Here is a 25,689-nt window from a genome sequence, read left to right as displayed (position 1 = left end):
TTATTATTATTATTATTAATATTAAACTGTAATTGAAGAGTTGAATAACGGCTACAGAACATTCTTCATTTACCTCCGTTTTCATCCAGTTAACATTTATTATATTTTCAAGTCAAAAACCATAATTTTCAATTAAAATAAAACTTGATTAATAAAATAAAATAATAAAAAATATATGTAGCCTCGTGAGCACAAGAGACGTCCTTCGAAAACATTTTAAAATCTTGGCCCAAACAGCAGTCTGCGTAATGAACAAGTACATCAAACCAGCAGCCAGTTTAAACACAAAAGAATAAACAATAAACGTCAATAAGACACCACAAGGTATATTAGTACCATAAAATAAATGAATGCATGCCGTTAAAACAGACGGATCTGATTGAGCATTGAGCTGCTAAATAGTTTTTAGCACAAAATATTATGCAAGAGTGCAGCCACATTTCACAGCCTCATATGAAATAACAGACTGTAAAATTTCCAAAGTTTTACATGCACAAAAAATCTTCCACAGCATTCTCCCTTTATGAGAGACCCGATTGCACAATCGGTGATCCCGGGTGCAGTAAAAAAAATGAGTTTGCAAGACTGCTGGAGAGAATAATCCTCAGTCAAACCGTCATTTGATGGAGGTTATATGAGAGAGGAGTGTACCAACATGTTTTATGTGTCTCAAATGTGCAGCTGGAGGAATCAAATAATGTACTCGCTCAAAGACAGAAGAGCAGAAGGAGAAGGGAGGGGAAAAAAGAGTGGTTCTCTTGTTTTCGAAGCCTTCCCTCTTAGCAGATGTTGTTAATTACACAAGCGTGTTTGACAAAGAGTTCAAATCGTACTGTTTTCAACTCAAACACAATTATTCTGCCAAGGTTTGTGTGCGTTGGCACGTCGTTTCATCTCTAGTATTGTTTGGTTTGTTATTAGCGGCTGTTTTCACAGCATGTGTGTGTGTGTGTGTGTGTGTGCACATAGCAGTTTCACACAGGCCTCATGACGACTACATATGGTCGCCTGGTAATTTCTTTGCATTGCAGGCAGTAAGGGAGAATCGTAACATTTACGTTTTGCAGATTTTATTTAAATGTGGCTGTTTGGTAGTGGATGAAAGTCTTTATCAGCTAGGACAAATGAAAAATATTTCAGGCTTTTTCGATCAACAGCAAAGCTGGGGTCCGTTCTTCATACGTGGATTACTCAGTTAGCTGGATTTGGATATTGACTATTTGACACGATCCAGGATCGTTTCGTTCTTCAAAGCTGATTCGAGAGTTGTTGTCATAGCAACAGTTCTCCTAGCTTAAACCTGATCGGGAGCAGGCTCAATTTATATAAACAGGATTAGATCGGCTCAGTTCAAGCAAAGATAATAGAGAAAGTACCGAATTCTGATATTTTCTTACAATAGTAGTTATATACACTTGGGAAAATAGTAACTATTTTAAATATATATATATATATATATATATATATATATATATATATATATATATATATATATATATATATATATATATATATATATATATAAAGTTATAGTTATTAATAAAATAAATAAAGTTATACATATTAATAAAACTTATGCAATCTTCACCCCCGAAATGAAAGTACAAAGACTGCCACCTGCTGGTGCAAAGAGAAAACATTTATATGAACTTTTTAGATCGCTTTAGTACAATTTGTGTATAATAGAAATGCACAATGTGTGACTTTTTAAAAAAAGAAATTATACATTAATGCAGTCATGTTTTGACAGTTAATATGCCAGTGATTATAGTTAACAAAAGTTGCAGACGCCTTTACCAATATCAAAATGCTTTTGTAAACAACCAGTTATTCCATACAGCGATTAAAAAAACGGCTATTATAATAAAGAAAATCTTTTCTCAATGTAGAACTAAATACACTGATATGCATTGAAATACATGATGAATACTCTTGACACATGAAAGAGTAAAGCCTGCAGCTCACAACAAATGTGGAAGGTTATTGCGTGTCATATTTAACAAACGGTTTACTGCTAATTTGATCTAATTTGCTCACATGGATAATTGAATATTAATCAGATGATGTCATTACGCTGCTGTGCTGTCAGCCAATCGTTGCACTACTGATCATGATTTCGAGGATCGATAGATCTGTCCTTCACAACACAAGCAGCGATCTCAGATCAGTTCATCTAGACATTCTAATCTGATTCGCAAACTTGTTTGAAGAACCAAATTAGCGAGAGATCAGTTATCAAGATTAAAAGATCCAGGATCTGCCAAATCATCTTAGATCATTTAAGGGAGGTACGAAGAACGAACCCCAGGTTTAGATTTTTGTTTAGATTTTTGTGTTTAATGTTTTTTAGGTTCGTAGCACACATTGTGCCTTTTATACAGACAAACAAACAAACTAAATTAACAAATAAAATGTAGTTATCATTTTTAAAACCAATAACAGAACTGACAGTAACAGTTGACGGTAACAGAGTTGACATTTTCCATCTTTTTTTGCTTTAGTTCAAGATATAATTTTTTTATAATTTTATAAAAAAATGTTTATATTTTTTTATAAATTTCTTAAGATATTAATCTTAAGATATCATTTCGGAGGGGTGTGTCACCACCTATTTTTCAGTGTCAGTTTAATTTCACACATCTCAATACTGCAACACTACGTTTTCATTTATTCATTCATTTTCTTGTCGGCTTAGTCCCTTTATTAATCCGGGGTTGCCACAGCGGAATGAACCGACAACTTATCCAGCAAGTTTTTACACAGCGGATGCCCTTCCAGCCGCAACCCATATCTTAGAGAAGAAACATCCACACACACATTCACAACGGACAATTTAGCCTATCCAATTCACCTGTACCACATGTCTTTGGGGAAAACCGGAGCACCCGGAGGAAACCCACGCGAAGGCAGGGAGAAGATGCAAACTCCACACAGAAACGTCAACTGAGCCGAGGTTCGAACCAGCGACCTTCTTGCTGTGAGGCGACAGCACTACCTACTGCGCCACTGCCTCGCCACACTATGTTTTTCTGTTTGAAAAACATGACATTATCTAGGCCAATGTAGTCAATCCAATTCACCTTTAGAGCATGTCTTTGGACTGTGAGGGAAACCGGCGGTGTTGCCAACTTAGCGGCTTTTGTCGCTAGATTTAGCAAATTTTCAGACCCCCTAGCAACACATTTGCAAATAAGCGACTAGCGACAATTCTAGCGACTTTTTGTGTGTTACTGGAGATTTTTATACTCATTTGTCCATACTGTACCGTCCCTACTCTTCTCAACGAGCTGCGGGTGATGCCGCGGTCCCTCCCCCGCCTCAGAGCACTGACAAGTGGCCCAGTCTTCCTACAGCAGCCTTTCCCCAACTGCAGCCTGACGGCAGATCACCCCTCTGCGTACCGACGGCGAATGATTTGGCACCGGTGTTAAACCATGTTCTGTGAAACACCTGTTGAGTGAAGGTATTTCCCTTGTACAGTCAAACAGATCTGCTTCTCCTTTATTTTAACGATGTAATTTGACTGTTTATTCTTTGCTTGTTCACAATCACAGATATTTTAGTGACAATTTCAGAACTTGTCTGTGTTTATTACGTCTCCCTACTGAAAAAAAACAGCTTAAACCAGCCTAGGCTGGTTTTAGCTGGTCGACCAGGCTGGTTTTAGAGGGGTTTTGGCCATTTTCAGGCTGGTTTCCAGCCATTTCAAGCCTGGTCTTAGCTGGAAATGGCCAAAACCCCTCTAAAACCAGCCTGGTAGACCAGCTAAAACCAGCCAACCAGCCTAGGCAGGTTTAAGCTGGATTTTTCAGCAGGGCTGAGAGATTACTGCAAATTCACTGCACATCGATAATGATATACTGTATTCAAACAGTAATACATTTAGTTGACATGCTTACATAAAACGTAGTGCACAAATAAATACCCCTTTATTAACCGTAGACTTACACAGACAGAAAGGGTAGAACGTGATGACATCAGTAATATGCATATTTACATATGACGTACTCTAGTGACTTTTTGGGCAGAGCTTAGCGCCTTTTCGTTGAAAATAGTTGACAACAGTGGAAACCAGCCCTAGTAGCAAAGAATTCTGGCCCAGATTTGGCATTAAGCTGGGACAGCAGGCATTCATCCGGCACTGGCATACAGCATGTGGGCCAACCATGGCCTGGGTTTGGCAGAGGTGGCACCATCTATAATGCGGCACACAAGATTTGGGCCAGATGTAAAACATAGTATTTGGCCCAGATTTAAAAAATTGATTGTGGGCCACGTGAGTTTGGTCAGTCTTGACCCACATTTAAAATACATTTAAATAATTTTTGATTAAATAAATCAATTCTACCAATCAGGTCCCTGAGAAAAAACAAGGCCCATAGTGTGCCTAAAGCGCAATGCTTCATGGGTTTATCAGTTTCATTGCAATCGTGACACACCAACCTTACTGGCCCAGTTCAGGCCCAGTTATGAGTTATTAACTTGGCTGAGACTTGGCCCAGATATGGTCTGTGTTTGGCCCTTGTCTAGAAGCCAGATTTGGTCCAGTCATGTACCGTAATTCACTGCGGCATGTGGACCAAGCAAAACCTGATTTTGTGGGCCAGAGCTGGGCCAGAGAAATTTTGCTATGTGGGAGAGCACCCTGAGAAAACCTACGCCAATACGAGAAGAACATGCAAACTCCACACAAGAATGTCCCAGCTGGGACTCGAACCAGCGACCCTGCTCTGAGGCGACAGTACAGACCACTGAACCACCGTGCCTTCTTAAATGGCAGATTTAGCCCAAGAAGTGTCTATGAATAAAGTATTCCAGCAATGATTTATCTCTACAACGAAGAAGTGAAGTCACAGAGTCTGCAACAACATGTAGGTTTCACTCCAATTCATTAAGCTGCCTTATCATTTCAGCAAATAACATAACAGTGCATCTGCTGTGGCGTTTGCAGCCCACGTTATCAGAAAACCAACTTTACACAAGCTCTCCACACACAGCCGCTGATAAAGAACTCTCCGGACAGCAGAAAAGGAGGCTTCCCAAACAATGCCACTGTTCTTCCTGAGTACACACACAAGACCCATCAATATCCTTTCCACTGTCTGAGTCAATATTAGCAGGGAGGTATTTGGCCTCTGTGTTATTGAAACACCTCCGCCGGGCTGGGCAGGTGTGTGTGGATTCTAGCATGCGGCGCTCTCCATGTATCTGAGCTGCCTTGTTGGTGTCACCTTGGCTTCCGTCCCAGGGACACAGGACAGGCTGTTCGGCGTGTTTACCCAACTGCACCCCTGGACCTCACAAAACTCTTCAAAATCGAACTGGGTTTCATACCTGCGCACAAACGCACACATTCTCATGACTGGCACGCAAGAACAAAATTACCAATCTGCAGCCAAGAATGTTAGACCCTGTCCACAGGAACATGGATATTTTCAAAACCGCACTTTTTACTATGGGGTTTCGCAGATTGTCCACAAGGAAACGCAGTGTCAGGTGACTGAAACTGACATTTTCTGACAACTCCGGCCAGAGTAAAGATTGTCCAAAACTCTGTTTACAGTGTGATTGTGTGGACATTACAACAGAGTTTTACACCAAGGGCTCTATTTTGATGATCCAGGCACAAAAGCATTAAGTGCATGTCCGAATCCACTTTTACTATTGTAACGATGAAAAAATCCGCTTTGCGCCACGCCGCATGGTCTAACAGGGTTGAGCTTATTCTCTTAATGAGTTATGGGTGTGTTTTGAGAATAAAGCAATCACAGTCTCATCTCCCGTTCCCTTTAAGAGTCAGTTGTGTCGTTCCATGGCGCATTTAATATTTACATGGCGGACTTTGTAAGTGGAAAAACTGAACACTTCACTAGCGAGAAAACAGTTAAACAGAGCATCTGCAGTTTGAGAAGGAGAAAGGTCCGACCCTTCCTATCTGAACATGCAGCTCAACTCCTTGTTCAAGCTCTTGTTCTCGCCAGACTGGACTACTAGCTGGGCTTCCAGCTAACTCTATCAAACCTCTTCAGCTGCTTCAGAACGCAGCAGCACGAGTGTGGTCTTTAATGAACCTAAAAGAGCACATGTCACTCCGCTACTCATCCGTTTGCACTGGTTGCCAGTTGCTGCTCGCATCAATTTCAAAGCTCTGATGTTTGCTTACAAAGTGACTTTTGGCTTTGCTCCTTATCTGCTTTCACTTCTGCAGATCCATGTGCCCTCCAGAAACTTGCGTTCTGTGAATGAACGTCGCCTCGGGGTTCCATCCCAAAGAGGGAAGAAATCACTTTCCTGAACTCTCGCATTCAATTTGTCCAGTTGGTGGAATGAACTCCCTAACTGCATCAGAACGGCAGAGTCACTCGCTGTCTTCAAGAAACGACAAAAAACTCAACTATTTAGTCTCCACTTTCCTTCCTAATCTGCAATTGCCTCTCTGGCTCCATCACTAACTACTACAAATAAAAAATAAAAAATTTCTAATGTTTTTGCGTCTTACACTTTACAGACCTGAAACTTGCCTACAGCAGTTATTCATTGTTGCTCTTAGTTGTGTAAATTGCTTCCTTGTCCTCATTTGTAAGTCGCTTTGGATAAAAGCGTCTGCTAAATGACTAAATGTAAATGTAAATGAGAGAATGAGCCTCCTCACTCTTTACTTTCACTCTCACTCTCGTGGAAAAGGAAACTGTGTTGTAAGAGAGCCGAACTCAAAAAAAGGAAGTTTAACATGTTAAAACAAATTTAGCATAAAAGCGATTTAAAACTGATTGTCATTCTCTAATTGTCTCTAATTCTCTAATCGTCTGATTGTCAGGCTCTAAGTCAGAGTCTTCCTCAACTATCTTATAAAGAATCTGCTTCAGTTCTGCCTCCTACAACATTAATTACATTAGGATGGTCCTTGTGTCCACTATAGTGGACATTGAAAACACAAACAAGTTAACAGCTTTAAAAGCTAAATGTATTGTTGCTGACACTTTAATAAACAAATATTTATGTAATAATAATAGTAAAAAAAACATTTAAAAAGCTAAATTTTACATACCTCACTCCTTCCTATAAAATGTATTTTTTGTATGTCGGCCATTTTAGATGAAGTGTAAGAAGTGGTTCCTAGCATGTCAGCCAATCAAATGACATATCACTAGAAAGCCCAGGATGTCCTCTGAACAGTATAACAGGACTTGACAGAGCAGCTCAAAAAAATCAAAGAAAATTCATGAAAACGCAATGTCCACTACAGAGGATACAGGTCAAAGGACGGGGTCTCAGGAGGATATGTATTGCTTAAGGGGCTAATAACTTTGACACTAAAATGGTTTAAAAAGATTAAGAACTGCATTTATTCTAGCCGACATAAAACAAATAAGACTTTCTCCAGAAGAAAAAATATTATAGGAAATACTGTGAAAATTTCCTTGCTCTGTTAAACATCATTTGGGAAATATTTGCACAAAAAAGTCTAAATTTACAGGAGGGCGAATTATTTTAAATCATGCAACCATGCATAGACGTCCCATAATAACAGCGCTTGTCATCTGACCTGAGAAAGAGAGCGTGTTCTCCTCGGTGTCAGTGTTGAAGGAGCAAGGTCACACCTGGCGGAGTGATAGATGATGTTTCTTTAAACTCTCTGTCTTACGGACCGGCTGTTTACTCTCCATTGAAGTCTAATGGGATCCTTTTGAAGGGGCAGAAGTTGGCAGACCTCAGACTGGGAGAATAGCGCTCGATTAGTTAATGACACATTCGACTTAAATCAAGCACAATCACCATTAGCCACTCAGGCAACTCGCATCAGCCGTGGTATTTCCTACCATTGGCTTTTAATAGCTTTGCACATCGCGAAGGAAAAACAGGAAACGGGTCAAGAATGTGACAGTTGTGTTGCCAGTCCTAATTTAGGCCGTATTATGTTACAGGCCTGAATCAGTTGAATTGAATGAAAATGGGAATTTACTTAGCTTTGTTTTTTGTTGTTATGATTAGCATTGTAGCAACCCAAGGAGATTTAAAGGGCCTTGAAACCCCCTCGTTTCAGCAGGGTGTTTTCACACCTCTATTTTGGAAAAAGTCAGAAAAGTGGGCGTGTCCAGCTTTCTTTAGGGGGAGTGTCGGAGGAAGAAAAGAGGAATGGTGTGGGAGCGTCTATTTGTGTGCGCTGAGTTTCAGAGTCAAAATACACACACACAGGGGAGAAAGTGACTGTGTTTACATGGACATCTGTAGTCGAATTATTTGCCAAATTATTAAATGGTGGACTTTAACTGCAGTTTGGCTCTTTGTTCAGGGAATTCATTCATGTCCCTCGCGACAAACGAGATATTTGATTCGAGGAACTGCTGTAAGCGTGTATTTTTCATGCAATGTTTGATACCGCACGGCGAATGAGAGAAAAAAAAACAGCATTTCCCGGAAACTTAGATGCACACGGCAGGTAGTGTCAGAAAGCCGCGTGTGTTATTCCGGTCACAAAATGCGGTGAAAATCCTACACGAGGTTAAAGTTTGGTTGTGGTGCTAACATGTTTACACTCTGTGCAATAGTTAGTTCAATACGAACAAACTAAATAAACAAAGAGCACTGGTCACTCACTTACCAAATCTGTAGAGACAGGACAATCACCAGCAACTAGAGCCGCGTCTTTATTAAGAGGAGACTACAAGCGAATCCGGATCTCAGCGTTTGCAGATGAGAACAGCTCTCAGGTAAACAATAATCCTCCTTAGACACGTAAGTTATTGTTGTCGAGCGTCGCGTACACTGTTAATCCACACGTGACTCCAGCTGCGCTCTCACAGAGAGAAAATCAAAACAAAACTTAACTGCAGCAAACTATAAAAGCAACACTTCACGCTTGTTTTGCCAACACAACGTGGCGTCTCTGTCGTCTAAACACTGTGACAGTAATAAATATTAATGAAGTTGCACAATAGAGCGCGCTGATTGGTTTGAACCAAGCTTTACTCATGCATTAATGCATCACACTGTAAGACTTAATAGACACACTCTGGCACAGACGTCCAGTCTGCACGCTGGAATACAGGCTATTATGTCATGACCGTGACGCAGTTTAAAAAATTCGTTTCAAACCGGAAGTACGAATTTGCTTGAAATAACGCAAAAACAACCAATTTACACTTTTTAGTGAAATATAGGTGTCCTAATAGTGTTTTTAGCAGTGTGGGACACATATACGACTGTCAACAGCTCAAAAAATGTGTTTTGGTGTTTCGTGACCCTTAAAAGGGGACCTATTATGCCCCCTTTTCAGCTCAAAATACCACACATATAATGCTTTATAACTCTTTGAATCTGTCCCTTTTAGGCTTTGATCCTAATTGTGCCATTTTGGTGACTGTCGCTTTAAATTCAAATGAGATTGTGCTCTTTTCAGAAGAGGGCGGAGCTACAAATGCCTGTGTGTCAGCATAGTGGCAGAATCAAAAACAAGACTATCATCCTATGCTAATGAGGCAGAGATAGTCATTAGTGGGCGGGGCTTTCCCCCTCTGAGTGTTTCTACAGACTGTTTTGATCGAGTGTGATGATAAACAATCAAATTAATCCATTTTTACCATTAGAAGCTGGTTGAATTCACAGATTGCCAAACAAATGACAAGTATTGAACTTCAACCAAATCAAATGTACACCATGCACATCCGAAAAAGAGTGTGTGTTCAGGTGTAGCGGGTTCACAGGTCACCTGAGCTCCCCTGCTTTCATTTTCTTCAGCTTCAGAAGCAGGTATGACGGAGGCACGGGATGTTTAAAGGAGAGCAGATAATCTTACAGGCCGCAAGGATCAGTAAAGCTTCTTGTCAAGTGCTCTTCTTCAGATCAGACCCTACGGCGCAACCCTGACATGTCAGGGTGACAGTCTAGACGGCAGCTGTCTCACAGAGAACATTTCCAAAGCTCCACGCGCAGGAATCATTTGTCTCTTTTCCAGCCCAGTCAGAGGGGAAGTACAATTTTCCCTGCATATTTGCTTGAAGATAAAGGCTTCATTGGACCGTGTGCCCTACAGAAACATTCCATCAAAACTGTCTCCGAATGTAAACACGGGCGCTGACGCTTTCAGGCATACAAGTGTTAAAGAGCACCTGCTAGGACCCGTATTATAGAGGCTAAACAAGCTGAAGAGAAATATTAGAAGAGGGAAATATGGTTGGTCATTCCCAGGTGGTATGGTTCAGACTATTGAACTATTGTTCAACCCAGGCTTATTCTGAGTATGTACCCCTGTATACATTTCTGGAGAGATTATCTCCCAGGTTCCGTTTTTTTTTTACAGTTTTGTTTTGCGAATCCACCAGAGGTCGCTGTGTATGTTTTTTGAAATCTCAAATTTCTCTTGCGAATGCCATTCGATCCTGCTGTTCTCGCATAAATCCACCAGAGGCCACTGTTGACTGAGTGACTAAACGACCAACTGACTGACACCCTCCTCCTTCCCTAAACCCAACCAATAGTGTTTTCAAAAGCATCGATTGACCTGCCCACCCACTTCCCTAAACCCAATCAACAGTTTTAAAAGGCAATCCAGAAAAATGCAGATTTTTACCACATTTTCAGATTTTACCACGTTCTCACCCTGTTATCTACTCGTTTATTTTATTTTTTGGCTTTTGTTTTTGTCTTATCTGCTTTCTGGTACCATTCTTCACAGGACTCGAACTCTGTTGTCATGGTCAACTCCTCTCTGCATCTCAAGTCTTCTGACCTACATGTTAAGCTACTAGACAAACTGGTAACAGTGGAAAAGCCGTCCATAATAAGGTAAGCGAAAAACTTTCCCCTACATACATTTCTGGAGAGATTAAAATATGCCCCAGGTTACTTTTTTTTTTTTTTTGCAGTTTTGTTTTGCGAATCCACCAGAGGTCGCTGTGTATGTTTTTTGAAATCCTAAATTTCTTGCGAATGCCATTCATGCCTGCTGTTCTTGCATAAATCCACCAGAGGCCGCTGTTGACTGACTGACTGAACAACCAACTGACTGACACCCTCCTCCTTCCCTAAACCCAACCAATAGTGTTTTTAAAAGCACCGATTGACCTGCCCACCCACTTCCCTAAACCCAATCAACAAAGTCAATCCTTAAAAAGAAAAGCCCTTGTCTGATTTTTACCACGTTTTCAGATTTTACCACGTTCTAACCCTGTTTTATTTTTTGGCTTTTGTTTTTGTCTTACCTGCTTTCTGGAACCGTTCTGGAACCCTGTTGTCACAGTCAACTCCTCTCTGCGTATCAAGTCCACTGACGTACATGTTAAGCTACTGGACAAACTGGTAACAGTGGAAAAGCCATCTATATGAAGGTAAGCGAAAAACGTAGCCCTACATACATTTCTGGAGATCACAAATTATGTAGCCAGTGGAATGTATGGCTGCATTTCGTCTTTAAAACGAACCCTGCATGGCGGTGTGACGATGTTTCTTTTACAAGCTTACAGCTTTTAGGTTGGACACTTGACATTAGCCCCTTTTACACATACAGACCTTTCCGGAAAATTACCGGCAATTTTCCGGAAAGGTGTGTATGTGTGAACGGGCCCTTTTTGAAAATACGGGTAAATTCATTCCGGCTATTTTCCGGAAAGAGAAGTTGTAACATTACTGGTAATTTGCCGGAATGCTGCGCTGTGTGAACGCAGAAGGAAGATTTCCGGAAAGAGCGCCTACACGTCTAGATCGTGCTGACGTGAGACACCTGCTTTAGCCAATCAGAACAGTCAGACGCATTCACGTGCGCGCGGTTTATGAGAATAAAAGCCTTTGAATATTTTTCCGGACACCTTTAGCTGCTAGATGTTAGTCAGATAACATTTATATGTTCCTTCCTAATGCTAACTGTGTAAATAATTATCGATAAAAAGTTTATCATAATCCGTTGTTTGTTTACCTTCAAGCTTCAAGCGCCCATAGCGCCAGCACACACACATATCATGAACATCTCGACATGCGCAAGTGTTTCTCTATGTTTTCATTGGAGTTGTTCACAATACTGATCCATCCACAGAGTTTGTGATGTAGTCAAATGTTTACAAACACAAGCGCAGCCGTTTAGAGCTCATTTCTAGTTAATGATGTCAGAATTTAACGGCATTTTGCGATGGATGTGTGAATGCTCTTTTCCGGAAAAATTCCGTAACGTCCTCGCCTGTGTGAACAGCGCTTTTTTTAATTTACCGGTAAAGTCGTTCCGGAAATTTTCCAGATATTTACCGGTATCACTGTGTGAAAGGGGCTATTGACTTCGGCCTGACGTTGGATTCTGACATCAACCCGATTTTCATTTCCAAACAAAAACCCATGCCCCCACCTAGGCCGGAGCAAGCTGAACTGGCGCTCTAGGCAAACGACGATCACGCCACCCTCAACGCATCATATCGTAGCTGCCTGGACGTGCCGGCCCTGGGTTCAACATCAATATGACATCATGTTAACGACCTGTGCCTGCAGGGTATGTTTGCAAATACAGAAATGTGCTGCAAATAGCGCAGATCCAGCCTGATCTCATGAGGAAACGTAACTATTTTATGTTTTGTCAGTGGCTAATTTGAACGAAAATGTACAATTTAAAAAAGGAGGTGGGGTACCCTGCCCCTAAACCAAACTGTCATCGAGGGATAAAAAAATCGTATTGCGAATTGCCGTGAGATTGTGTTGGCGGACCCCAGAAAGTGACAAGTGTTGTCAAATTGAATATGTTTGTTTGTTTCCTTTTAAATGTTTACCTTTTTAAAAAATTATTAAAATTAATAATAGGAGATTATTAATATTTGTAGCGCTGTTTATTATTTGTATTAACAATAATGCATTATCAACCAATGAGCAATAGTCTTACATTTTTTTCCGGATTTTTTATTTTGTCATTATTATTTCATTATTTAATATTATATTATTTAATTTTAAAATGATAAATATAAACAATATTAGTTCAGTATTAATAATTATGATTTGTTTCTCATTTAAATTACTAAAAATATAAATTTTCATTGTAAGTTAATGATAACTACTAAATAAATAAAATAAAGAGGCACAATGTTTGGTGGTTACACTGTGATTTTGCGTATCTTGTTCCTTTTACTTACTACAGTAATTACAAGTATTTATGCATAATTACATGCAACTATCCCTGAATTTAATCTGTGTTCTACAAAATAGTAAGTACTTTCAATTATTTTTTTTTATTTTAATAATGTATTAAATGTTGAAATGTTTTTCCAAATACTGGGTTTCAGCTGGAAAGGCATCCACTGTGTAAAACATATGCTGGATAAGTTGGCGGTTCATTCCGCTGTGGCGACCCCTGATGAATTAAGGAATTAAGCAATAGGAAAACAATTGAATGAATGTTAAAAGGTTGATGTTAATCTTCAAATGCATATTACATAGTTACATCACGTTTACTAATGTAGTTTTCTGGGGGGAAATAGTATAATTATGCAAACCAATGCTAAAGAAGGGACCCAAGACACAGGCCTACTTAAACCAGAATATGGCAAACATTTAAGGGTGGGCTCCAGTACGACATTGCAAACACCCAGAACACCATTTTTGTGTTGTAACCCTACTAAACAGTAAAATGAATCTGATTGCTTCAGCTGTTACTGGCATTCATGCCGTTATTTATTGTAATTCGTGTAATTGTCACCAGACTCTGTGTTAATTTGTTTACAGTTTTAGAGGTTGAGAAGCATACCATTCTTCCGTTGTGTGCCAACAGACTCGTGTGCTCAAAAAAATAAGCTGTCTTAGAGCGCCACCGAGTGGCCATTTTGTGAAGTTTTGTAGGAAATTACTGGGTCCCACTTTATATTAAGTGTCCTTAACTACTATGTACTTACATCAAAAAATAAATACAATGTACTTACTGTGTTTATAATCTATTTGAGAACACTTGTGGTGCTTTTGAGTTGGGATAGAGGTTGGGTTATGGACAGGTTTGGTGGCATGGGTAGGTTTAAGGGTGGGTTAAGGTGTAAGGGATGGTCAAAAGTGTATTTACAAATGTAATTACAAAAGTTAATTACAGATGTAATTACATACATTTATTTAATAACGCATAATTACAAAATAAATGCATGTATTTACGCAACAAGTACATTGTAACAAACTATTAATTCCTATGTAGGTACATATTAGTTAAGGCCACTTAATATAAAGTGGGACCAATTACTGTAGTAAGTAAATGGAACTTGTATTTCAAGGATACGCTAAATTACAGTGTAACCACCAAACGTTTTATTTCTTTTAGCTATCATAAACTTACAATGAAAATTTGTAGTTTTAGTTATTTAAATGAGAAACAACTAATAATAATATTGAACTAATATATATTTTTATATTTATTATTCATTCCTTCATTTACTTTCTTGTCGGCTTAGTCCCTTTATTAATCCGGGGTCGCCACAGCGGAATGAACCGCCAACTTATCCAGCAAGTTTTTATGCAGCGGATGCCCTTCCAGCCACGACCCATCTCTGGGAAACATCCACATACACACACTCATACACTATGGAAAATTTAGCTTACCCAATTCACCTGTACCACATGTCTTTGGACTGTGGGGGAAACCGGAGCACCCAGAGGAAACCCACGCGAAGGCAGGGAGAACATGCAAACTCCACACAGAAACACCAACTGAGCCGAGGCTCGAACCAGCGACCCAGCGACCTTCTTGCTGTGAGGCGACAGCACTACCTACTGCGCCACTGCCTCGCCTATATTTATTATTATAAAATTACACAGTTTTTACTATCGCTATGACAGTTTTTTTCAATATATTTAACAAGTTTCCTAAACTTTTAACACAGTTAGCACAACATCCGTCTTTGTTGGCTATACAAATAATACATTTCTTGTTGCTTTGTTACAAAATGCATACAATTAACACCAATTTCAAATGAACTTTTTTTACACACAAGCTCAACCAAGACCTAAACAAATGTCATTTTATATACAATATAACAAACAATATATAATCTTTCGGTAATTATGAACAGTATTGATACACTAGTAATATGATTTGAAAAACTTATTTGTGTTTGTGTCTTGCTACACGCACACATTTTATATATACATAAACAGTATAAAATTATATAGCAACCTAAAATTGAACAGTACTACCAATAGTCCACTGATAATAACAAAAATGAATATATATATATATATATATATATATATATATATATATATATATATATATATATATATATATATATATATATATATATATATATATTTATTTATTTATTTATTTTTTTTTTTTTTTTTTTTCCAGATCCAGTACCTTTATTTCTGAGAGTGTAGGCAGGCAGGCAGACAGACAGACAGACAGACAGACAGACAGACAGACAGATAGATAGACAGACAGACAGACAGACAGACCATACAGACAGACAGACAGACAGACCAGACAGACAGACCAGATAGACAGACAGACAGACAGACCAGACAGACCAGACAGACAGACCAGACAGACCAGACTGACAGTCCAGACAGACAGTCCAGACAGACAGACCAGATAGACAGACCAGACAGACAGACAGACCAGACAGACAGACCAGATAGACAGAAAGACCAGACAGACAGACAGACCAGACAGACAGACAGACAGACCAGACAGACCAGATAGACAGACAGACCAGACAGACAGACAGACCAGACAGACAGACAGACCAAACAGACAGACAGACAGACAGACAGACAGACAGACCAGACAGACAGACAGACAGACAGACAGACAGACAGACAGACCAAACAGACAGACCAGACAGACAGACAGACAGACAGACAGACAGACCAGACAGACAGACCAGACAGACAGACAAACCAGACAGAGACAGTCAGACAGACAGACAGACAGACTGACAGACTGAGCAACATTATGGCACAAGAATCACTGTAAATAAACTCTGAAAGTTTCGTTTGCAGTCTGTTTGAGAGGTTAGAGGGTGAGAGCTTGTTTTCCAGCTACTTCATTCAGATCATAAAAGTGAAGGGCCCAGAGTTTGCTACACCCTTAACCACAGTTACAGTGGACTCCCATCAATGTTGAGCCGCGTACGAGCTTCCCACATTCAGCCATAAAACACAAACATCACAAGGGGGAAAACAGTCTCTCCTGACATTCTATAAAGCACTTATTTCAGCCAAATACACTGCAATACCTTTCCTTAACATCACTCAACATTCACTTTATTTCAATAAATACACCCCAATAAGCATAAGTGGTGTTCTTAACCCAACACTAAAATCTGCTCTTTAATAATACTTCTTCAAATCAATAAGAAGCACACAGCTGAAGTCAAAATTATTAGCCCTCCTGTGAAATTTGAATTCTTTAATAAAATATTTCCCAAGTGCTGTTCAATGAAAAGATTTTCTGGTAGCACATTACAATAAGTGTATATTAATGTTAGTTAATTCATTAGTTAACATGAACTAACAGTGAGCAACACATCTGTTAAGCATTACTTAAACTTTGTTAATGTTAACTCAACATACACACACCGGCCACTTTATTAGGTACACTGTCCAACTGCTCATTAACGCAAAATTCTTATCAGCCAATCACATGACTGCAACTCGATGCATTTAGGCATGTAGACATGGTCAAGAGGATCTGCTGTAGTTCAAACCGAGTATCAGAATGGGGAAGAAAGGTTAATTAAAAGACTTTGAACGTGGCATGGTTGTTGGTGCCAGACGACACCTTGAGTATTTCAGAAACTGCTGATCTACTGGGATTTTCACGCACAACCATCTTGGGTTTACAGAGAATGGTCTGGATATGAAAAAATATCCAGTGAGTGGCAGTTCTGTGGGCGCAAATGCCTTGTTGATGCCAGAGGTCAGAGGAGAATGGCCAGACTGGTTCCAGCAGATTGAAAGATTTGCATCATAGATTTGCAGCCGACAAATCTGCAGCAACTGTGTGATGCTATCATTCCTCAAATCTCTGAGGAATATTTTCAGTACCTTGTTGTATCTATGCCACGAAGGATTAAAGCTGTTTTGAAGCCAAAAGTGGGTCCAACCCGGTACTAGTAAGGTGTACCTAATAAAGTGGCTGGTCAGTGTGAGTGTTTGAATTGACTCTCTACACATAAATGACCTTTGTATGGTTCAACAAAAAAACCTATTAGACAATTATTTAAAATATATAGTTTATTATGAGGGTGTGTATATTGTGTAAATATGCAAAGCAATAGTTTAGAGCATAATGACCATAAAATAAATGCGTGTCAGCTGCTTTTCTAAAGCCAGGTCTTGTTTAACTGGGTCGCAGTCACGGGACCAACTCGATCCCTTACAGACGCACAACACGCATTTCCCTTGACAGTGTGTGTATGTGTACAGATGTTCCTTAAAACCCATAATCTGTCATTGGGGAGAAATCTGAATTCGCAGCCTTCAGCTACAAGGCAGAACCGTTCTTCAGGAAATATATGTAGCGACAGCTGCGGTCCACTCCCACTAACACTGCTGAATAAACCACTGTCTTGGATCAATTCCATTACACACCACCTCAGCATGCAAGATCCACCATGAAGAAAGATCTCTGTGAAGGTCTGAGCGCTTTGAAAACCTGATACACTTACCCAACCCAAACAAGCATTTGGAGAGTTTTCACACAGGTTTCCTTTAAAATATAACACACACTATAGCCTACACACTTTTAGATGGGTCATGACATGGATTTCTGTTGTTCTTATTCTTATTACTACTATTATGCTCCTTAGGTTACAATATAAATACTTTTTTGTCCACAATATATACAGTTGAAGTCAGAATTATTAGCCCTCCTGATGTAACGAAGGGTCTGACACAGAGGGATCCATTTGCAGTATATTTAATAAACAGAGTTTAATAACAATGAGCACACAGATGTTATGCGTGTGCGACCTCACATCAAACACATTAGTATCAAGTCGAAGGGCTGGCGGCAGGCAAACACAAGGTGAGTATTCAGGCATGGGTCAGAGGCAGGCGGCGAGGATCAAAGTCGGTATTCAGGCTAAGGTTCAGGGCAGGCGGCAGGCAAGACAAGGTTGAGATACAGTCCAAGGTAATCAACGGGAAAGCAGGCAAGGATGTGAACTGCTCAGTAGTCTTAGCCGGGGCAGAACAAGACTTCCCACTGAAGCGTGTGTGAGTGCTGCGCACAGGGCCGGCGCATCCATAGAGGCGACCTAGGCGGCCGCCTAGGGCAGCAGTATAGAGAGGGCGGCGTCTACGACACCTTCCTTACCACCTGCATCCTCAGTTATGTCCGCAACACCTCCCCTGCGTCCTCATATATATTCGCACATAGATGACAGAATAGAGAGGCCGGCGTCAGCGTCACCTCCATCAGCACCCGCGTGTCCTCAGTTATATCCGCGCATAGGGTGGCAGAATTGAGGTCCGCGACACCCGCGCATCCTCATTTATATCCGCGCATAGGGCGGCAGAATAAAGAGCGCAGTGTCCGCGACACCTCCCTCCCTCAGCACCCGCGTGTCCTCAGTTATATCCACGCATAGAGCACCGGAAAAGAGGTCTACGACACCTCACTTCATTTTCATAACCGGTCACTTTCGTTTTCACATTGGGGTTGAGGGCGGCGTGATCGTCCTCTGCCTAGAGCGGCAGTTCAGCTTGCGCCGGCCCTGGCTGCTTATATGTGTTTGCCAGGTGATTATGAGATGTGCTACAGGTGTGTGTGACAATCAGTCAATGAGGATGATGTAATGTGTTAGAAGTCCGGTGATGATGACCTCTGCTGGCCAGCGAGGGGAATGACTGCGACCGAGTCAGTGACACCTGAATTAGTAGGCCCCTGTATATTTTCCCCCATTTTTGTTAAACAGAAATAATTTTTTGGCGCACATTTCTAAACATAATAGTTTTAATAACTAATTTCTAATAACTGATTTATTTTATCTTAGATCATGAAAGTACATAATATTTGACTAGATATTTTTCAAGGTACTAGTATTTAGCTTAAAGTGACATTTAAATGTGCAGTATGTAAGTTTGACACCCAGGGGTTAAATTAGGTATTGCATTCCTGGATAAAAACAAACACAAGTGCAGGTTGCCAGATTGAGGACCAACAAGGCTGATTTAAGCCGTGTTCTATATTAAAGCAAAGGCACGCGATAAAAGGAATATTTTCCATATAAAAAAGGAGTTTTTGTCCTAACCAACACCAAAAATGTATATTTTAGAAACAGCTTCTATTTCTTGCAGCTGAACAATACGATAAACAGACAATGATCACCTCAGCTACACCTCATGTGCTTCATTCAGTGTTGAGTTTGAATGCCATTTTACATGACATTTACTGCCATACTACTGAAAGCAGCAGCAGATAGTCACCTCAGATTATTACAATGAAATAAACCATTTGAAATTGAACCTTATGTGATTCCGCAAGTACATTTAATAATGTTAAAGAGTTTTATTATGTATTAATTAGATTCTAAACCTTACCATTTCATTGGGAGTGCAGTGAGTGTACTATTCTGTGCTTCTCAATGGCTGTATTTAAATTTCTATGGTGTCTCATCTGGTGCAAAAAGCCCAGTTGTTTATCACTTAAAATCTCGTCATGTTACAATGTAACCTGCTCACCTAATGTTTACATTCGTAAAATGTATGTTTATATTGTTGGAACTCTGAATCTGCATCTCATTTCGCAGTCTGCCACTGTCCACCGGAGGTCGCGTTTTGGTCACAGACACTTATTTTGAGAGCTTTTCTGAATTAATGAATGAATGAATGAATGAATGAAATATGCAGTTTTCTATCAAGAAAACCCGGGGTGCTGAAATATAGTTGGCTAAACTGGCATTAGGCGTGTTAAGAGAACCAAAACAAAGACTGCATTCCGGCATGTACGCACATTTTTAAAGCAGAATATCTGACTTCAGCATTGTTTTTCAGATAAACAAGAATGTTCACTCAGCATGTTTCTTAAATATCTGCAAACATATCACAGTATTTTTTTTTGTTTTAGATGAGTCAAAAACTGGGTGACGCAGTGGCGCAGTAGGTAGTGCTGTTGCCTCACAAGAAGAAGGTTGCTGGTTCGGACCTTGGCTGGGTCGGTTGGCGTTTCTGTGTGGAGTTTGCATGTTCTCCCTGCATTCGCGTGGGTTTCCTCCGGGTGCTCCGGTTTCCCCCACAGTCCAAAGACAAGCGGTACAGGTGAATTGGGTTGGCTAAATTGTCCGTAGTGTATGAGTGTGTATGGATGTTTCCCAAAGATGGGTTAATTGCGGCTGGAAGGGCATCCGCTGTGTAAAACATATGCTATATGAGTTGGCGATTCATTCCGCTGTGATGACCCTGGATTATTAAAAGGCACTAAGCTGAAAAGAAAATTAATGAATGAATAAATTAGTCAAAAACTTACATACAGCACCTTTAAATGCTTAGTTGGGTTAATTAGACAAGTTAGGGTAATTAGGCAAATCATTGTATAACGATGGTTTGTTCTGTAGACAATTGATAAAAAGAAATATTGCTTAAGCAGGCTAATAATATCAACCTAGGCTCATTATGAATATGTACATTTATATACCTTTCTGAAGGGCACCAAATACGTTCCAGGAGCTACGTTTTTTGCAGACTGTGTGCGCTTTTAGAGATCTCACATTTCTCTCTTGAGTGCCATCCATGCCTGCTTTTCTCTCGCTGTCGGCTGACTGACAGATCAACTGACCCACCCTCCTCCTTCTCTAAACCTAACCAAAAGTATTTTGTAAAGCAATCGAGAAAAAGAAAAGCCCTCACGGCAGCCTGATTTTTACCACGTTGTTTCAACATGTCTCAATAAAGACTTCTGCGTGTAACGAGTCTCCTGTCCTGGGTTTTATATTTACAACAATGCATTAGCTAATGTTGAACTATGATTAATAAATGCAAGATTATCGATACTTAATATTAGTAAAGAGTGAAACGGTGGCTCAGTGGTTAGCACTGTCACCTCACAGCAAGAAGGTCACTGGTTCGAGTCTCAGCTTGGTCAGTTAGCGTTTCTGTGTGAAGTTTGCATGTTCTCCCCGTGTTGGTGTGGGTTTCCTTCGTGTGCTTCGGTTTCCCCAACAGTCCAAACACATGCGCTATAGGTGAATTGAATAAACTGGCCGTAGAGTATGTGTGTGAATGAGTGTGTATGGATGTTTCCCAGTACTGGGTTGCAACTGGAAGGGCATCCACTGTGTAAAGCATTTGCCGGATATTTTGGTGGTTCATTCCGCTGTGGTAACCCCTGATGAATAAAGGGACTGATCCAAAGGGATGAATGAATGTAAGTAAATACATTAACTAACATCTGGACCATTATTCGGAAGTTTTACCATTTTCATTTTGGGGTGAACTAATCCTTTAAAACATCAGCCCAATATTGTTTGACAGTGAAATGCTCTAATTAAAGGCCATTTCAGAACCCACCACGCTGCATCATAGATCAATGTGTCAGATCAGAATCTGAGCACGTGCCTTCAGTATGCCGTCATTTCCTCTTAATGCAAAACCCCTGTAAGAGAGAACAAGAAAACAAAGAAAAGGGGAGTCGATTCTCCAAGCCCCCTAGGCAGCTCTGTGGCAGGCACCGGGCTCCCAGCCGAGTCTGACTTTCAAAAGTAATTTGTCCCGCTCAGCCCAGCGAGGGTAAATAAAAGTCTCTTATCCTGATTAATCTATCCTTCTACCCCAACAAGGTGAATGGAAGGTGGCACAAATAAGGGTGAAGAATGTGTGGTGGGCTAGAGTAAACAGCCTGCGGGTCAGGCTCCGCTCCATCAGTCATAGCAGGGGTTGCCTCCCTTTGGGTCCAGGGCCCCGAACATTTATTTTAGGCCAACAACCGCACCGCTGAGGTCACGTTTGGTGATTAAAACAGGGAGCAAAGGGAGGTGAACACACTGAGGTTCTTCCTACAGCTTCCTCTGAGAAATAGTAAAGTCTTGAATCTATAAACCAGGGCTATTCAATAAGTTTGTCATGTGGGTCAGTTCATGAAAATGAATGATAATAAATAAATGAATGAATGAATAATATTGATGCATTTTACAACAGACTTTTTTTTTTACAAACATTCAAATGTTGTATTTTAAAGCACAACAAAAGCAGTGCATTGCTTAACTCAAACCATTTGAGGAAACCGATTGCTACAAACCATTTGAGTTAAAAACTAATCTATACGAGTACTGTAAACTTACTCCAGTTAAGTTAAAGTAATGAGGTATTTAATTACCTCATTACTTTCAACACTGAGTTCAAGTGAGTACAGTTAACTTTCTGTCAATTTTGACTTAAAGGTGCAGTAGGTGATTTTCTTCAGAAACGTGTTGTTGTGCTGGTTGAAAGTCTCTTCACGTTCCAATAGTAATGGTTAAAGTAAATGATCTAAATGTATTTATATGTATTTTAATATTTTGGGTAAGGCATAAAACTAAAAAATGTTTGTGCCGACATCTCTCATAATACCGATAAGTAGCTCAAACTGTCTGTCAACAAATGCAGATTTGAATAACCGCGCAGCTGTTTGTACGCAGCTCTGCCGACCGCTGTTTGTGCATAGACGTGCTGCGCGTTCACGAGAGAGAGTGCACGAGCGCGCGCGATCAGCAAAAACATGCTGAATTAAAACTTGTTAAAAACCTGAATCAATATTGGAGTCACCTTTGCACGCTGGAGAAAGGATGACACCATGGCTGAAGGATTTCTCTTAGGCCCCGTTTACACTAGTGCGTTTTAGTTTTAAAACGGCGTTTTAGATCAAAAACGATCCGTGTCCACACGAGCGTTTCACCTAGCGTTTCTGAACATATCTCCACACTACGCCACTAAAAACGCATATCATGTGAGCATTCGCGCACTCTGAGCATGCGCGTTCTAGTATAAACAGAAAGCATGTGTCACGCTCGACATTTAGTTATTGTTAGTCAACAAACGCCGGTTGAACAATGAACGCGATGGCAAGGAGAGCAAGAGAGGTGTTTTTGTGGACAGACAACGAAGTCGAGTTGTAAACAAATGAATAACTGCACAATCATGCCTAAAACAGACTATAGTGCAAGCAACGCTCCCATTTCTTTGTCCATGTTGTTGTTTACAGTGAAGGCTGGTCTGCTGTCTTCCGGTAGGGTTAAAGCCATGTGGAATAGTCATTTGATAGGGGCTTGACGAATAAGGGAAGGATACGCAATGACACAAAGCCCCAATCAGGTAGAGAGTCTCAGCAGCCCCGCCTCCGTTTTCAGATGTCTCCGTCTTTCCCTCATCCACACTGAGACGGAGCAGCAGCGTTTCAGAATGAAAACGGCCTCTCCAGCATTTCCAAAACGCTCCGTTTTCGGCACTCTAAAACTCTGGCGTAGTGTGGACGGATGGCGTAACTGTAGCAAAACTTATACATTTTCAAACTAAAACGCATTAGTGTAAACGGGGCCTTAGAAAGGTAATGTTCTGTTTTAAAACTTTTTTAGCTTCACGCAAAGCTGATGTAACGTTAGATGTTGTTACAAATAGGTTATATCTTCACATAAGTGTTGTTCAGCCACTAAAATCTTCCAGTGAAAGATTGATAAGGCTATTTTCAGTTTCATAAGGGACCTTTTACAGCATCGATAATGTAGATTTTAATTAGTTTAACAACAAAACACAAGTAAATAGCGCTATTCCGCCTAGTCTCTCCCTATGTTTACCATGCAACTCTAAATATTCGCTCTGAAATAGCATGTCAGTTTGGCTTAGTAATGAGAGTAATTCCTGTACTCCGCCAGACAAAGACTAGTCGCTTTTAACACATGAGAAAAGGTTCTTCTGCTGTCATCTTTAAGGTGCGCATGCTCCTGTTTCAGAAGGCGTGGCTCTGGACAGCAGGGGAGGGACTGTGATTCAGAGATTTATGCTAAGCTGTTAGCATTGTGGAAGGTCACCTACTGCAACTTTAACTACGCTCATTTCACTTCCCTGCTGAAAAATCCAGCTTAAACCAGCCTAGACTGGTTGGCTGGTTTTAGCTGGTCGACCAGGCTGGTTTTAGAGGGGTTTTGGCCATTTCCAGCCTGGTCTTAGCTGGTCAGGCTGGGAGATGACCAGTTAAAACCAGCTTGACCAGCCTAGCCAGGCTGGGAGCCCAGCCAAAACCAGCTATGTCCAGCTTAAACCAGGCTGGTCAAGCTGGTTTTAGCTGGTCATTTTCCAGCCTGACCAGCTAAGACCAGGCTGGAAATGGCTGGAAACCAGCCTGGAAATGGCCAAAACCCCTCTAAAACCAGCCTGGTTGACCAGCTAAAACCAGCCAACCAGCTAGTTTAAGCTGGATTTTTCAGCAGGGATAAAGTGGATTTGGGATTTACAGTATACATCTTGGTATGTACAACATGATCATGTCTGTTTTCAAAACGGTAATTATTTTAGTCTAGACTTATAATTATCAAAAGTCTGCTTGGTAAGAGTCTACGCCAGGGGTGGCCAACCCTGTTCCTGGAGAGCCACCTTCCTGCAGATTTCAATTGCAACCCATATCAAACACACCTGCCTGTAATTATCACGTGGTGTTCAGGTCCTAATTAATTGGTTCAGGTGTGTTTGATATGGGTTGCAACTGAAATCTGCAGGAAGTTGGCTCTCCAGGAACAGGGTTGGCCTCCCCTGGTCTACACCTTCATGCGCCCAACTGTGAACGAACCATTGACTGAAGTCTTGTTTGTGAAACAATGTCCGTTCTCCATCATCATACTGTCCAATAGCCATTCCCACATCATGTATTGACGACGCTTTTTACTGAGCTGATTTTTATTGTACAGTCTTGCGCTCTCCCTGAAGGATTGTAAGAAAAATGCAACGTCCCCTATCACATCATTAGACACGAGGCTGCTTAATTAAACCCTCAAGCAATGCCAACAATAACCATTATGAATCTCTCCACCACCATGCGTTTAATTAGTCCCTCGGACCCTACAGTTTTCCACACTTCTTCCCCTTATGAACTGCCTTTCAAAGACTTTCCAAACACTTGAAACTTGACTCTGTATGTTCTTGAAAGCAAAACCCCAGAGGATCCACTGAACAAACAGATGAGCGCCAACTCTGACTATAATGGATTTTGGAAAGCGAGTTTTACTGCCCTCTGTAGGGGCTCTGGTGGTTTGCCTGTGTGTAAACAGTGTTTTGCGTTGAGGATTGCAAAACTAAAAGTGTGAAGTCTCATTTATTTGTGTAGTAAGAACATACAAAAGATTGTTTCTGTTATGACCCCTTATGGTTGATGGTTTGCTGGTACCCAAAAAAACGAAACTGATGTATTTTAAGAGATCTTACGGCAAGTTATTTTGTGATTTTGCTTATATATATATGAGCAATATCACACGAGTAGCAGTGTGATATGGCTGTATATCGGCACTGGTGAGAGGTGTGTGTTGGCTTAGTGCCCCCACCAGTGCCGATATACAGCCATATCGCACTGCTACGAGTGTGATATTGCGTTTATACAACAGTTTGGCGGCATAATTGTGTGTATAAAAACAAAATCAAACATGGAGAGTCTCAAAAACCCTTTTGTATGAGGAACTACTTTCTTCCGCGTTGGATTCAAATCATAAGCTGACAGTTAAACAGCTGAGCAAGCATCTTTTAAACTTTAGATCTGTAGTGTCGGCTTTTTACTGGTTG

At 40.5% G+C, this 25,689-nt stretch overlaps 1 protein-coding gene across 1 annotated transcript in view; it reads left to right on the top strand.

The window, feature by feature from the left end:
* The window catches only part of meis1b (Meis homeobox 1 b), a 605,459-nt gene that overhangs the window by 493,952 nt on the left and 85,818 nt on the right, over positions 1 to 25,689 (top strand). Inside the window, exon 8 of the transcript XR_012388410.1 lies at positions 16,993 to 17,068. The gene's annotated coding sequence lies outside the window, so the exon portion shown is untranslated. The remainder of the gene's footprint in view (positions 1 to 16,992; positions 17,069 to 25,689) is intronic.

This window comes from Danio rerio, chromosome 13 (genome assembly GCF_049306965.1).
Source record: "Danio rerio strain Tuebingen ecotype United States chromosome 13, GRCz12tu, whole genome shotgun sequence".
NCBI classification, from domain to species: Eukaryota; Metazoa; Chordata; class Actinopteri; order Cypriniformes; family Danionidae; genus Danio; species Danio rerio.
This window is presented reverse-complemented; position numbering and strand designations above follow the sequence as displayed.